Source organism: Papio anubis, chromosome 7, assembly GCF_008728515.1.
Source record: "Papio anubis isolate 15944 chromosome 7, Panubis1.0, whole genome shotgun sequence".
NCBI classification, from domain to species: Eukaryota; Metazoa; Chordata; class Mammalia; order Primates; family Cercopithecidae; genus Papio; species Papio anubis.
In genome coordinates this window covers 155,479,810-155,491,821 of record NC_044982.1, presented here as the reverse complement: position 1 = coordinate 155,491,821, position 12,012 = coordinate 155,479,810, and the positions used below count along the sequence as shown (strand labels likewise).

The window sequence follows — 12,012 nt, the reverse complement described above, 5'->3', positions numbered from 1 at the left end:
CCGTCTCTACTAAAAAAAAATACAAAAATTAACCGGGCATAGTGTGCACCGGTAATCCCAGGTACTGGGGAGGTTGAGGCAGGAGAATCGCTTGAACCCAGGAGGCGGAGGTTGCAGTGAGCCGAGATCGTGACACTGCACTCCAGCCTTGGTGACAGAGCAAGACTCCATCTCAAAAAAAAAAAAAAAGAAAGAAAGGTGTTTTTGTTGTGATGGTGATAAAATATACACAACATAAAATTTGCCATTTTAATCATTTTAAGTGTACAATTCAGAGACATTTAGTACATGCACATTGTTGTACACCACCACTATCTAGTTTCAGTATACCATTTGCTCACTAAAGATGAAAAATTAATGTAGGGAAATATCTGGAACTATCTTCAAACTAAATATAGCCAAAAGACTATTGTGTTAGGCCATTTTCATTGCTATAAAGGAATACCTAAGGTTGAGTAATTTCCAAAGAAAAGAGGTTTTTCTGGTTCAGTTTCTGCAGTCTGTACAAGCACAGCACCAGGGTCTGCTCAGCTTCTGGTGAGACCTCAGGAAGCTTCAAATCAGGGCAGGCAGGGTCACACAGTGAGAGGGAGTGAGAGAGAGAGAGAAGGGGGGAGTCCCAGATTCTTTTAAACAACAAGATCTCATGTGAACCAACTGAACAAGAACTCACTCATCAGCAAGGGGTTGGCACTAAGCCATTCATGAGGGATCTGCTCCCATAATCCAACACATCCCACCGGGTCCCACTTCCAATATGGGGGATTACATTTCAATATGAGATTTGGAGGGGATAAATTATTCAAAACATATCATATTTCTTTCCCTTTCTCTCTCTCTCTCTCTCTTTCTCTCTTTCTCTCTTTCTCTCTCTTTCTTTCTTTCTTTCTTTTTCTCTCTCTCTCTCTCTCTCTCTTTGTTTCTTTCATTTCTGAGACAGGATTTCAGTCTGTTGCCCAGGCTGGAGTACAGTGGTACAATCAAGGCTCACTACAACCTCGACCTCTTGGGCTCAATGGATCCTCCCACTTCAGCCTCCCAAGTAGCTGGGACCACAGGTGTGTGCCACCACCTCCAGATAATTTTTTTACTTTAATTTTGTGTAGAGACAGGGTCTCACTATGCTACCCAGACTGGTCTCGAACTACTCGACTCAAGTGATCCTCCTGCCTTGGCCTTCCAAGGTACTGGGATTACAGGCATGAGCCACCACACCTGGCCAAAAGGACTATTTTCTATTCACTAACAATCCACATTATTTCTTTATTATTACATATACGAATTGTTTTCTACTATCAATAGCTTTCTTACTAAGCCTGAACCATCTAAGCAAGTATAATACAAATAGAAAAGTCATTAATTATATATGTGTTATTTTTCATAAATTCAAAGCAATCATTCCACTTATTTTAATGTTTTAAAATCACTACCCAACAATGAATGTTTTTAAAGTTCTTAACTGTGTGGTGAGATAAATACTTTGCTCCTTTCATATATCCTCAAATGTATTTCTATTTATAGAACTTAAACACACACATTTTAAAGCTGTCTGACTTTATCAAAAGGTTAGTCTTTGGAAGCAAAAGACCAAAATATTGGCACAAAAAAATTGCTGCCTGGAAAATTTGGGGTTGTTATCTTAATAGCATAAGACATAATTAAGGCTATTTGTGGACCCCTGGTTGTGGGTCGATAAGGCTGTGATTAAGTTCTCATTTTTTTAAATTGGTCATAGGTTTTCATTATTCTTAGCTTTTTATAGCCACCTTCCCCAACCAGTAAAAGCCTCACTCTGGTTTTGGGTCTAAGGTATCTTCTTCCATAAGCACCATCCACAGGAGAAATGGTCCTTGATAGTTGCTTGAGCACTTTGCTCCAATCAACCACAGTTGAAGAACCACTTCTACTTGTGGATGGTGCGTATGGAAGAAGGTGCCTCAGGATGCAAAGGCATAAGAATGATACAGTGGACTCTGGGGACTCAGGGACAAAGGGTGGGAAGGGGGTGAGGGATAAAAGACTACACATTAGGTGCAGTCTATACTGCTGAGATGATGGGTGCACCAAAAACTCACAAATCACCACTAAAGAACTTACTCCTGTAATCAAATACGACGGGTTCGCCAAAAACCTATGCAAATAAAAAAATTTTTTTTTTAAAAAGAAGATGCCTGAAACCCATAGTTTTCATTCTGGCATACAAACGTCAAACAGAGAGTCTGTTGTACCTGGGCATTTTTTGTCATTTATAAGAATAAACTTTGCTTTCAGCTTTTCTCAGAATTTATGTATTACTTTTCCCCATCACCCACTGAATACTAACCAACCGCAGAGGACACTACATCTAGACAATTATTCAGGTAAGCAGTGACTATGTTATGAAAAAGTTAGGACAAGATAAGTTCCAAGCACTGGATTTCCACAAGATCAAACCGAATGGTTAAGCCAGAAATAAATGTTTAACTCACTCATTTGTACCACCAGATATTTTGAAACTTTCAATAATCTATTACATACTTTTCTTTCCTTTTAAACATACTATTCTGGGCAAAATTTATTCTATGGATTGTATGTGTTATACATAAACACATGTTTCTGGGAAATAATGACTTTACATGATAGACAAGTAAAGAAGTTGGGAAGTGTTGAATCTTGAGTCAAGAGAAGTATTTGAAAATATTTAGATTTAAATGAATGCAATGTTCAGAAGGGAGCAGCCTGTCTTTCGGTGGCCTCGGAGGGCAGATCTGACCATGGGAGGAGTCACAGAAAGGCAGCACTGAATTTTGCAGATGGAAGGTTGTTACAGACTTTAGAGTTATTCAGTTGTGGAATAGGTGTCCTTCTGAGGCAGTTTGTCTCTCAAAATGCTCGAGCTAAGACCAAACCACTATAGATCAGACTCTTGTAAAAGCAGGCTTGTATCAATTCGTTGTTGCTTTAACTCCTTTCTGACCTCAATTTGCTTACATAGCCAGAGAGCGGAGCTTGAACTTCAGGTTTATTGCTAGATTATGAAATAGAGATGGTCTCAGAGAGTATTTCAGTTCATGAATTTTTGCCTCTTTCTGAGAAGTAAGTCTTTTCTAAAAGTGGTCCACCCCAATCCATCCTATCCTGCATGGTCTTTTGTGTTGTATTATTTCCAACAAAGAAATGAAATATCTTTCCCCTTCCTTTGCATATAGATTGGCTTCATGACTTTCTTTAACCAACAGAAAGCTTTGGAATTGGCATTGTGACTTCTGGGCCTAGGCCACAAGAGGCCTAGCAGTTTCCGTTTCTGCCTTCTTGGAAGCCACCCGGTGTGTAAAGGAGTCCAGAGTGTCCTGTTGCAGACACTGCATGGAAGGAAACAGGGCCTGGATGATGAGAGGCCACAGACAGGAGAATCAAGGTGCCTGAGCCGGCCGATGGCTTGGATCTTCCCCAGTTAGCCCCACTGGAGCTGAGATGAGCTGTTGCCATCAGCCCTCACCCAAATTTCTGACCCACAGAATTGTGAGCAATAAAATGGATATTGATTTAAGCCACTAAATGCTGGGCTGGCTTATGACATACAAGTAGATAATTGAAACAGAAATTGCTATCTGGAAGTGGGATACTGTCATAACCAAACCCTAAGACATTTGTCATTGGCTCTGACATTGGGAGGCAGCAGAGGCTGGAAGGGTAGTGAGAAAGTTGTTAGGAAGCCTGCAATAGCAGTGAGAAAATAGCTATTGGAGGTTCTACAAAAGATGTTACATAGTAGTGAGATTTTTGGTCACATTGTCACCTGTAATATCATGAAAGACAGGAATGAAATGTAGCTAATGAACTTGATCTGAATAAGGAGATTTCTAGGTAAAATACTGAAAGTACCATTGGCTTCTTTTACCCATGTCGATACAGTGCAGGAACAAAGAGATGAATGAAAAGAAAGGACTCTTAAGTTTTAGGCAGCAATAAGAAGAAATAGAGGGTCCTGGACAGCGTCTCTGTCCAGCAAAACATTCTCAAAGTAAGAAATGGCCAAGGTAAGTAAACATTAAATCAAAGGTTTGTCTACCAGATCCCTTATTAGTATTATTATTTTAATAAGGTAAAATGCCCCTCCTTTTTTTTTTTTTTTGAGTTGGAGTCTCACTCTGTTGCCCAGGCTGGAGTGCAGTGGCATAATCTTGGCTCACTGCAAACTTCACCTCCTGGGTTCAAGCGATTCTCCTGCCTCAGTCTCCTGAGAACTGGGATTACAGGCATGTGCCACCACGCCCAGCTAATTTTTGTATTTTAGTAGAGACAGGGTTTCACCATGTTGGCCAGGCTGGTTTCGAACCCCTGACCTCAGGTGATCCACCCGCCTCGGCCTCCCAAAGTGTTGGGATCACAGGCGTGAGCCACTGCACCCGGCCAAGATCCCTTATTAAAACTTCTATAAGATTTAAGGCGGCACCTAATAGACTTTCTCAACTAGACAGCTGAATTTCTACCACAGGGCATTTTACCACAGCAGCCTCACATGTGGCCCAAAGTACAGAAAAGCCCATCTTAGAAAGAATTATGGATGTAGTCTTTTGCCATGGTGTGATCCTCAATAAGACTCAATGAGAACTCAGAACATTTTTTTTAATTTTTAAAATGTGTATACATTTATGCAGTACAATTTTGTTACGTGAATACATTGTATAGTGGTGGAGTTGGGGCTTTTAGGATACCCATCACCCAAATAACATATATTGTACCATCAAGTGATTTATCCTCCTCTCCCCCTATCTCACCACCTTTCCTAGTCTCCACTGTCTATCATCCGTACTCGATATCCATGTTTACCCACCGGTTAGCTCCCACTTATGAAAGAGAACATGCAGTACTTGACTTTCTGTTTCTGAATTGTTTCACTTAAGATCACGGCCTCCAGTTCTATCCACATTGCTGCAAAAGACATCATTTCATTCTTTTTTATGGCTGAATAGCATTCCATTGAGTATATAGACAGATATTTTCTTTTCCCAATCATTTGTTGATGGACACTTAGGCTGGTATCTACGCTATTGTGAAGAGTGCTGTGATACACATGAGTACGGGTATCTTTTTTATAAAATCATCTCTTTACTCTGTGTAGATACCCAGTAGTGAAACTGCTGGATCGAATTGTAGTTCTAGTTTTACTTCTTTCAGAAATCTCCAGGTTGTTTTCCATAGAGGTTGTACTAATTAACATTTCTGCCAACAATGTGTAAGCCATTCCCTTTTCTCCACGTCCTCGCCAACACCTGTCATTTTTTGTATTTTTAATAATAGCCATTCTGGGCTGGGCGCCATGGCTCACATCTGTAATCCTAGCACTTTGGGAGGCCAAGGCGAGTGGATCATGAGGTCAGGAGTTCGAGACCAGCCTGGCCAATATGGTGAAACCCCATCTCTACTAAAAATGTAAAAATTAGCCAGGCATGGTGGGGCACGCCTCTGGTCCCAGCTACATGGGAGGCTGAGGCAAGAGAATTGCTTGAGTCTGGGAGGCAGAGGTTGCAGTGAGCCAAGATCGCCCCACTGCACTCCAGCCTGGGTGGCAGAGCGAGACTCTGTCTCAAAAACAAACAAACAAAAAAGAAAGTGTAAAAATGCCTATTCATGTCCTTTGCCCACTTTTTAATGGAATTATTGGTTCGTCGTTGTTGTTGAGTCGTTTGAATTCCTTCTAAATTCTGGATATTAGTCCCCTGCAGGATACTTGCTAAAGCCAGCTCTAACTAAATGGAGCAGAGACATTTCAAACTGATATGAACTCTCTGGGCCCCCAGTTTTTAGGGGCAAGAAGCAGATTGTGAAAGCTACTTCTAATGAAAATTAAGGACAACTTGGAGGGCATAGCCAAGGGCACAGAGGATGAACTAAACAGCCTCGAAAAAGGAATGAATCAGGGAATCACTTCCAGCAAGCAGTACCAGACCCTGACTAAGGAACATTTTCTATCTTGGGTAAATATGCACCTGGCTGGACTTCAGAACTGTAATGGACCAGTGACTGCTATGTGCTTCCCATTCTTTGTCTTAGTTTGTATAACTCAGATGTCGGGAGGTTCAGATAAAATTTTCTGAGCCGTTTGCTGTGGGTGGTAGAAGACACACTCCTTAAAGTCCTTGAGGAGCGTGAAGCAGTCCAGTTCCTATTCGCTCTGATCACCTTCACTGCTGAATCAGGTCAGGGGAAGGAATTTCTCACTGCCCCACATGCGCTGTTCCTATCGCACCCTGCGTCGCGTAAAACACGTTTCTTTTTCTCAAAAGCAGCTTTCACACAAGGTGTGTGTTTATGAAGCACATTATAAGAAAGATCTGAATTAATAGTGAAGATGGAGTCACTTCAAGTCTCCAGTCTTTGTTCTTAAAAAGTCTTCTGATCCTACCTAGCTCAGCTTCCAGCCTCCTGCCAAACTATTTAGCCCTCTCTCCCCCACACCTCCAAATCCCGGTCCATTCCTTTGGAGAATTCAGCTCTGGAACACAATCTGAATATCCAAAGGCGCTGCTAGACAGGAATCTCAAGCCCTTCTCTCTCTCCCACTAATCTCTCTGTTAGGGGTTGAGAAACAGTCATAGAGAGGTTTTTACTCCACTGAAAAGAATCACGTTGCCTTCCTCAGAAAGCAGAGGCAGTTATGGGTAATTGGGACTCTATTTTTTTCCCTTTTCCATTATGGTTAGATAGCACTCAATGCAAACAACAATTGACATAAGAGTTTGCCCAATAACACTGAGGGCTAGAGTGGAAATCACTAAGAAAGATAAGATGCTGAGAATCTGAAGTTTTATTCCACATGAAATTTAGTACTATTTTAAACTGTTAAGATTGTAGTTATAAAGAAAATAATAAAATTTTAACCTGAGATAACTATCTGCTATTAAGGACAGAAATAGGATGGAATGAAAGAAGAGGCTGAGCTGCTGCAAGGTCACCACCCACGGGCGTCAGATAATTGCTTCCCACGCTGGCCATTGATTTCAATAGCTCAAGAGCCAGGTCTGTACCAAACTGGAGTGAAACTATTTTTTAAACAATTGGCTTGCACGCTTAGTTTAATTACACAGTTTTAATTACAATATTTAAGGCTAGTTACAGCTGTATAATTTAGGCATATTTATAATTTTGACATTTGTATATGTACATATGAAATGCATTGTGCCATATAGACTAAGCTGTTGAAAAATTACCAAAAGGTACTTGATATTTCAAAAACTAAGCACAAACTATAAAGCAGAATACGAATCAATTGAACAAGATTAAAATACAAAACTTCTACTGATCAAAAGACATACTAAAAAAAAAAAAAAGAGTGAAAAATCTGCATAAACTAGGAGAAACCATTTTCAACACATGTAACTCTCCTAAGGGACTAATCCAGAATACATATGTATAAGAAAAAGACAACAGAAAAATTATCATAAAAGACAAATGGAAATTTCACTAATAATCAGGAAAAGTCAAGTCAAAATCACCATGAGATATCATTTTATTTATTTATTTTTTTTTCTGATGGAGTCTTGCTCTGTTGCCCAGGCTAGAGTGCAATGGTGTGATCTCAGCCCACTGCAACCTCTGCCTCCCAGGTTCAAGCAATTCTCCTGCCTCAGCCCACCAAGTAGCTGGGATTGCAGCTGGCTAATATTTGTATTTTTAGTAGAGACAGGGTTTCGCCATGTTGGCCAGGCTGGTGGCGAACTCCTGACCTCAGGTGATCCACCCACCTCGGCCTTCCAAAGTGTTGGGATTACAGGCCCGAGCCATCGTGCCTGGCCGAGATATCATTTTATAGTCATCAGGTTGGAAACAAGTAGAGAGCCTCACACCATCAAGTGTTGGCAGACTATGGAATGTCTGGTGTGTGGTGGGGTTCCAGTGGAAGGGCTGGAGAACAATTCAGAACTTTCCATCCAAGCTGGAGTCATACACATATGACCCAGCAATTATGCTCTTAAATCTAGAGCTAAGGGTCTTTTTAACCTGATAAAATTCATACTTTAGAAAAATTTTTTTAAAAAGTGTAATCATTATTATTATTATTATTAATTAATTTTTTTTTGAGATGGAGTTTCGTTCTTGTTGCCCAGGCTGGAGTGCAATGGCACTATCTCGTCTCACCGCAACCTCCATCTCCCAGATTCATACGATTCTCCTGCCTCAGCCTACCGAGTAGCTGGAATTACAGGCATGTGCCACCAAGCCCAGCTAATTTTGTATTTTTAGTAGAGACGGGGTTTCACTATGTTGGCCAGGCTGGTCTCGAACTCCTGACCTGGTGATCCACCCACCTCGGCCTCCCAAAATGCTGGGATTACAGAAGTGATGTTTCATGTTAAACATCATTTGCATATTTAACCAATCAAATTCCCTTGGCTATTTCAAAGTACTATTTTAATATAACTCCCCCCTCAAACATTTCAAATATACAAAGGGAGAGTTACAAATGTAAGAAATCTTCCTCTTATCAATCTACTAAATTAGCCTTATAAATTTTCTAGAGAGAAATCCTTTTAGGCCTTTCAAAAATCATTTAAAACATTAACATAGTATGCACAGGACATCATAATGGTTATATTTAAACACAAATTACATAAGAGTACATTGGGTTTTTATACTTTCCAGAGATTATAAATTATTCATTCAGCTAAAGGGAAGTAAACAAGTATGTCAGACCAACTAACAAGGTCAAAAGCACAGGACAGTGATATGATCTCCAGATGAAAGACACTGGAGAACCCTGGGACACAGAACCCAGCATCTCTGAGTTGGGCATCTTCTTAGGAGCAAACTTTGTCTGCCATGGCATCCACAGTTGCCAAATCCATGACTATCAATTGTATCAAGTAGTCCGTTGAAATTAACCAATTTCAATTTCAATTTCACAATCCAGTGATTCTCCTGCCCCACCCAACCCCTGCAAAATAACCTGCCCTTAAATTAGTGAGTGTCTTTCAGGTCTTCGTTTTAAATTTCATTTTCTCTAACTCTTGTGTAAATTCCTATACTAACGCTTAAAATATTCTAATGGAATTTTGAGCCGCTTAGCTATAATTGCATCGTCTTTCTTATCTTATTCAGAATAGTGGCTATCCAGGAGGCCTTATTTTAACATTATGCCATTATGCCATGTAAGTGACTTGTTCTATTTCTTTATTCATAAAGATTGTCTAGTTAATACATGTCAAAATCCCATATTAACAGTCCCTGCTTGAGTCTTCTCAGAATTTCTAATTTAATTTTGTGTGGCTAAAAGAGAATTGCAAAATGCCCAAGCTTAGTTTCTGCTATTAATTTTCTGGCAGACTTTCTGGGATTATTGGTCTATGAAAGCTGATTTCAGGTTATCATCTTATTTTCTTGCTGTTCATTTTAGCCTTTCAACGTATCTTTAGCTCAGAAATGTCTACATTTTTAAAAAACTCTGATTTATAGCTCTAGCAGCTAGCACAATGCCTGGCAAATAGTATATGCTCAACAATTACTGATTAATGGAATGGATGATTAAATCGATTAATTATTATCTTTAGTAATCATTTGTACATTAGTAATCCAAATAATTTCTAAGAGAAATTTAACATATATGGAAAGGTAAGCTAAGAATTAGCACACTATTTCTATAACTGCCTCTCTTATGGTCTTTTTGAAATTTTAATACTTCCTCTCAGCCACAACATCAATCTGACAATTAGCCTCACATTCTGAGCTTCCAATTGATGATGATTAATAGAGCAGAATTTTATCAAAATCCTGCAATGGATATTTTGTTGTGCAAGGAGAAAATGTTATAACGAAGGGGTTTTTAATTACCAAGTGATTTGTGTCACTAACCCATGCCTGACCCTGTCCCTTCCCACCTCTTGATTAGTCTGATGATGCCAGACATGGCTCTGGGTCAAAAGCAGAAAACACCAGATGGTGTCATACCACTTAGAGATAAAGGAAAAACAAACGAAGCTCATTTGATGGGGTAGGAGGAGGGGTAGCACTGAGTAGATGGTGGTACACCAAAATCCCTGGATGTGAACGCTGGGGTCTGGATAAATTTCAGTGATTTACCTATAGATTTTGAAGAGAAATTTAAAATCTTAAAGAAACAATTGACATTAAAAAAAAAAAAAAAAAAAGATCATACTTACTGATGAATGATTAAGATCCTTTATGGCAAAGACCGCAGGCTGCTTACCCAATATCCGCTCTCTCTTTCTGCCTTAGAAACATAACTCAGATTTTTCTTAGGGGAACGTGTGCCAAGCTAAAAAGCTTTACACCCCATCTTCCCTTGCAGTTAAGGGGCTGGTCAATGAAATTTAAATACAAGTCTTTGATTGGTGTTTCCTGCAACTCTCTTCACAGGAGGTTTTTCATGCCAATGAGAGAAGAGTCTGCTTGTCCCTTGTCTTTCCCTTTCTATTCTCCTAAAATGCAGACCCACTGGCTGGAGCTTTGGCAGACATTTTGTGACCTCGAAGATGCAAGCAACATGTTGAAGAACGCAGAGTGGAAGGAAGTGCTTGGGTCCCTCATGACGTGGTGAAGCTACCTTACCCATCCTGGACTGGCAAGACTAATATTTATTTATTATTTATTTATTTATTTATTTATTTACATCACAGAAAAAAAGGCTTTAATTTATTTAAGCCTCTATGCTGGGTTCTTAGTCACTAGCACCAACATGATGATTTCTAGCTGATACAGCCTAGAATTTTGTATGTTTGCTACACAACAAATCAAAGATCAGTTCACTCATAAGACAAATATTTATTAAGCACCAAATGTGTGTGAGGAACTGGGCATGGCATTATGGAACTCGAAAATGGATCAGACAAGGATCTGTCTTCCAAGTCGTCACTGTCTACCGAAGGAGATAAGACATGTACACCTGCAATGGTAATACAAGATAGAATCACAGAACAGCTGACAATAGGCTTTCAGCCTAGGAGGCTTCCTGAAGAAGGTGAGGTGTGCAGATTGTGAACTGAGCAAACTTGAAAAAAAAAATGCCATCACAGTGTATAGAAGAGAAGAGGAAAATGGCACATTTTCTTGAGAGGAAGACGCACATATGATTGATAATTCCTTCTGTTTGTTTCCTACACAATTCATCTGTATTTAAGAGCCACCAGAGACCAAAAGTGAAAGATGCCACTAGGAGCTTTGCCAACTCTTGGCAGTGCTTGAACCAAGCATTCCATGGAAGAAATTCCTCATTCACATCAATGGAAGGAAACAATTAAAGTGATGAAAGAGCTGTTACCTCCACCAAATGGGAGCTGAACAGTTTAGCCCTGGCACTGACAAGTGCCAGAATTACCTGCCCTGCTCCTCACACAAACCCACCCTTGCAGGACGTAAGCAAGTATGTATTCCCACATTCCCCAGAATCCCTGGGTGACTCTCCTCCATTAAATTCCTGTTTATATAATGCGAAGGCTATTTCCTGTTATTATATACAAAAATAGTCTCCCAGCCTTTTGAGGTCTGAGATAGCCTCTTTCCTTTCTCCTTTTACCAGTTTTTCACTGCAACAAGTGTCATCAAACTTCCCTGATCTTTCTCTCAGCAGGTGCCTGTGTCTATGGAGAGGGGAATGTGACATATCTGAAAAGGCACTTAACAGGTATCAGAACATGTGTGCTCTAGATGGGACTTGACTGTTATCTGTGACTTGGTTTACATCCTGGGGCTATGATTTTCATATCTTTCACCAAAGGGAGTGTCACTAGTAAATCTCTAAGGCTGCTCTCACCTCTAAATATATCACTATATCTATAATTGCTTGGAAATTATCACTCACCTGACATTATGGCTCTAGGCAGCTCCAGTTTCCTGTAAAGGCTCCTTTGAGGCCAATGCCTTATGAACTATTATACAAGAAGATATATTTAATTTCAATGACCACATATTTTATTTCTGGAAGTTCAGTCTAGTTTTTTCAAATTAATTTTTTCTTGATACTAAGATGTTCTTGTGCTATGTGACTCCTTGTTTTATAATCTTGATATTTTACTA

General features: G+C 39.8%; 1 long non-coding RNA gene across 1 annotated transcript; it reads left to right on the top strand.

Moving 5' to 3' along the window:
• The first annotated feature begins 2,016 nt into the window (after window positions 1-2,016).
• Window positions 2,017-11,522, top strand: LOC103885696. Its single transcript, XR_002522992.2, has 5 exons — window positions 2,017-3,397; window positions 3,895-4,019; window positions 5,784-5,960; window positions 6,889-7,002; window positions 10,357-11,522. It is a non-coding gene; the product is annotated as an uncharacterized LOC103885696 (long non-coding RNA).
• Window positions 11,523-12,012: the final 490 nt, after the last annotated feature.